This window comes from Camellia sinensis, chromosome 14 (assembly GCF_055761805.1).
Source record: "Camellia sinensis isolate YWXY chromosome 14, ASM5576180v1, whole genome shotgun sequence".
Lineage (NCBI taxonomy): Eukaryota > Viridiplantae > Streptophyta > Magnoliopsida > Ericales > Theaceae > Camellia > Camellia sinensis.
Window position 1 is genome coordinate 136,392,389 of NC_138974.1, and position 4,883 is coordinate 136,397,271.

Genomic DNA, 4,883 nt, shown 5'->3' on the forward strand with positions numbered 1-4,883 from the left:
TGCGCACAAGTAAGTAGGAAAGCCGTAGAAGGTCATTTGTATTTGCGCATTTAGTCCACTATGTTATTTGTGACTAGATATGTGTGAGGGTATGATAGCTAAGCCTAAATCTCGATACATTTATAGATTACGATACGCATCTGAGTCAAGACTATTTGATCTCCCATAAGTCAAAAGTTTTGAGACGATTTTTGACATTGCACATATGAGGTCGAGATCAATTAGATAACAGCTTTCATGTTTTTAGTTTTGACCAAGGTGGCGAGTATCTATTTGAGTTATTTTTAGAAAACTCTGTGAAGAGAGATGAATGCTTAGAAAATTGATTATTCCTAGTACTCAACAACACAATTGTGTAGTAGAGATAAGGAATTAAATATTGTTAATGTTAGGTGGATAATGGCGCAAAATATTTCCCAATTGAAAATTGCACTAGTTTGTTGCCTATATCCCTAACTAAGAGCCCTCCATATCAGATTTTACACTCCAATTTTGAGTAATAGGTTAGTGGAGAGCCATCTATGGGCGATCTATAACCGTTAAGCAGCTTATCTTTATGTTACTTCTCATAAGATTGTGAAGTTAAGACCTAGGGTTCTATAGCGCATTATTGTATGCTGTCTTGTAAACACAAAGGGTCGTGTGGCGCATTATTGTATGCGGTCATGCAAACCCTCCGGGTCATGTGCATATAGGTAAGCAGCTTTGTGGTAGTGTAACTAAGTCACATAAAGTTTTATTAGTAAAAGGTGACGTGAATAGAGTTTTTGGAACTCTATAAGATGGAGAATTCCAAGCATAGCGCTCTATGTAGCCTAGTTGAGAATGGAAAGAAATTTCTAATATCCTAGGGACAGTGGGAGCGATGTGTCTACTAATGGATTACTCCATTAGAGCAGAATACTCTACATTCTTAGTTGCGTGGTAGCAAATGTGAAAATTTTCCACGTCATCACTGGGTGATTGAGAGGGAAACATTCATGATTGCTCCGCAAGATGATAAAGAGCCTAGGATAATGCCAAAGGCTCTAGTCCCCTGTTTTTAAAAAGTGCATCAATGTTGCGCAGTTTAAGACAAAGTCTTTGAGGATTAACCATTTTTATAATTTGGTTGACTTTCCATTATGACGCAAAACTGTTATAAAGTTATGCGTAATTTGGATAGTCATTGTTGAGGCATAAGGCTCGCTAGATACCGAATGGTCGCACCATTGAGGAAAGTGTAGACCATGAGAAGACTTCCTCCTGGGGAGTGAGGTTATTTTGACTTAGGCTATAATTGACATAAGTTCGGAACATTGATTTGTGGACATTGTGACCCGATTTCTCATTAGAGAATTGGATAAGTAGATCCGTAGGGATTTACCTTCTGCTTTTATGGTGAAAAGTTAGGAGCGCAAAAAGGTTGCTAGTTCCAATAAATCTTTTACAGCCTAAAGCAGTTATCCAAACAGTGGTTCTTAGATTTCGTCAAGCCATGATAGGGCAACGATGATCGATGAAGACCACTGAGGCATGATCAATGGTCCAAAAGAAGTTTTTTCCTTACTTAGTCATTATGAGCCAGGAATTTATAAGGTTGACGCCACCTAGGGTGGGCAGTCCTCTATTTTAGATATGATGGACATGGGTGATGTAATTTATATGCTCGGATGTACGATCCTTAGGGATTGTTTTAGGAAAATTCTCGGTTTGTCTTCGATGACTTACATAGAGAATATCCTAGAATGATTCTAGATGCAAAATTGCAAATCCATTGACTTACCTATCGGTAAAAGCCAGAGCCTTAGCTATTGAGTGAATCCTCGGATTGTCTTTAGGAGGACCTATATTCCTTGATTTTCTTTGTTGTGGGAGCCTAAAGTACGCTATGTGGGTGTATTCGGCATGATAAGTGTTATCTTTGGTAAATGGTCAACTGAGTTGTTTAGACATTGACCTTGCTCATTAGACTGCGGATAAAATGCTTTATTAGAAGCATATTAATTTGCTCATTGTAAAATTCAATGCGCTAGTTGGACGCATCTGCGCTAGTTGGGCGCATTAAGAATGAACGCAAATTGGTCACCAAAAAAAAATATCTTTAGAGAGGTTATTGCGCAAGAGGTAGTGATCTTAAATCATTTCATGTGAGGCGCACATGGTGGATTCTGTTGTATATACTTATCGCAAAAGGTGCTGATAAGACTTATGTTTGGAATCTATAATTGCGTAAGCTGTGGTCATTTTTTTAAAAATTGATCACTTATTTTGAGATGATGGGATGTTGACACTATTACGGTTTGTGTCATAATGATTAGCAAATGATGATGTCAGCAGGCAAGATTGGCTCACTCACACGAGCAATCACCCTTGGCGCTTGGGAGCGAGCAAGGATGAGACTGGTGGTTTATTTTATTTGGAGCCAAGAGAGGCTTAAATCATCCACTATGTATGTCGCCTTGGTTATAACCAAGATGAGGTCGTGTTAAGGACCAAACATGGATGTTAGTACCCACTTTCCATGTTGTGCCTGTTATGATTAGCCAGATACGAGATCTCATTTGGCGCCTAGAAGGCGAGCAAATAGAGAATTCGGGTTAGGCGCTAGAAAGCGACTAGACTAATATCTGTACGGTGTATCGAGTATGACATCACTCTTTATGGAAGAGTTACTCCACCGTAACATGTATTCATACTATATGTGCTTGGCGACCGAGTAATGAGGTGAGAGAATGGATCCCTGCTTCCTCACCGTGTGAGTCTTACGTGTCATTATTGATATGACTTTCATTTATGTACCCTTTTGTGACTTTTGACTATGTCATAAGGTAAGGGGTTGATGTTCTGCTACTTTGGTATGTTGTCTGCGGTCATGCATGATTCGGCCTTAAGGGACATCACTGGGAAAGCGGTCAATCCTAAACTAAATGGCATGAGTGCAAAGGGAAGATCATCTAGTATTACACCACTGTTGTATATTCACTGCCGGTAACTCACATCGCTCTGTATGAGAGGCGAATTGAGTGTGAATATATTGCAAGAATTGAGAGGGTCAAACATGCTCTTTTTTGAGGGATTAGAGATGTTTTTTGGACCGGTGTAATTAGATGGGTCTGGGGTATATGAGACACTATTTCTGTTCTTTTTGGGTTGATGTCTCTATGCTGGCTCATTTTGAGTTTCTAGTATAGAGCTCCCACATGCAGGTGTTCTCAGCAGTCGCACGGTACAGTGGCTAGTATGAGATTGTTTATTTTTGGGAGATTGAGACAGAGATGTGGCAGTGTCATGCCAACTCATGTGCGAGTGGGAGATGTTAGTAATGGGCGCCCATGTGGCATGACCATTTGAACATAATTTGGATCTTATCCAAATAGGTTTTGAATTAAATTCAAACCTATTTAGGATAACCACTCAGGATATAGATATTATCAGTTTTAACTGATATGGATAAATAATAATAATATAATATATATCTGATATATGGTTATGGGTAACCCAAGAGAGAAACAACGTACGTTTTGTTTCTACCCATATACTGACTCTCTCCCAATAAACAACGATCAAGTCATTTTGCACTGTGGTTTGTGTGGGTGATATTCACCATTGTAATATCACCCCACTGCTGGGATTGATTGATTAGATTCTGAAAGCACGTGATTTATCCACGAGATTTTAGATCAAATGAGGTATGATCTAAACATTTTATTCCGCTGCATGTTTTGTATCTCTGATTTACACTAAGTATAATCCGAAGGTCACAAAGCTTTCATGATTATTTTTATGATACCTAACATTGCTATTTCAAATTTTCATGTTATTCTTAATTATTTTTTAACATCTTTTGAGATTTTTTTAATCTTATTTTAAAATTTAGATGTAATTATAATTTATATTGTAATTAGGTACTTCATGTGACATGATTACGGCTAAATTTTAAATTTGCATAACAATTGATTTATGTTGTTATAGATCAGTTAATATTTTTTATCTATACAAAACATATAATCAATGATCATAATATCAACCCCACCCATACTTCACCGAAAAATATTTGAGATTTTAAATATTTTACCAAATATTCTATTAAATATCTCGTATAGATGTGGAATGTGAATTTTATGTAAATTCTACACTCATATAAGATATTTGATAAAATATTTAAAAAAATATTTAAAATCTCTAATATTACTCTACTTTACCACTGGACAACTTTGCCAAACCTCCTATTCCCTCTTCAACACTACACCACACAACCCCTCGGCCGTTTAACATCTCAATGAACAATTCATCTAGCACAACTCACACATAATAGTCTGTCTTCTTCTCTTGTCTTCTCCCTTCCCCAACTACAACACCACTGCCTCTTCCTTATAATTTGTTATGAAAATAAATTTTAAGACACATTAATATAATTATACTAAAAATTATGGGACTAGTTAAAATTTTTCTAACCTCGAGAAGGGTTAAATAGCCAAGAATTCAATTTTGTTTTTAACAAAAAGGTAAAATAGTCAAATATTAAGGGTTCTGTAATAACATATACCAATTTATTGTATGATTTAAAATTTTAAATAAGTTGATTTAATTAATTATAATTTTTTTAAAACTTTAAGTAAGATTAATATAATTTTTTTAAATTTTTTTTAATAAATTTATGTAACATTTGTCTTGTTTGGACATAAAAGGCATAAATATCATATTTATTTGTTTATTTTAATTATCGCTAAGACTCCCCAGGTCGCACCCAGTGAGGTGGCGTGTCCCTCACTGGGCGGAAACTCAAAAAAAAAAAAAATAAAATAAATTTTTTTTTTACTCAATCACCGCGCGTCACCTCATTGGAGGTCGACATCCAGTGGGTCCGAAGCATTTTTGTTTAATTATTACGGCCCAATTGC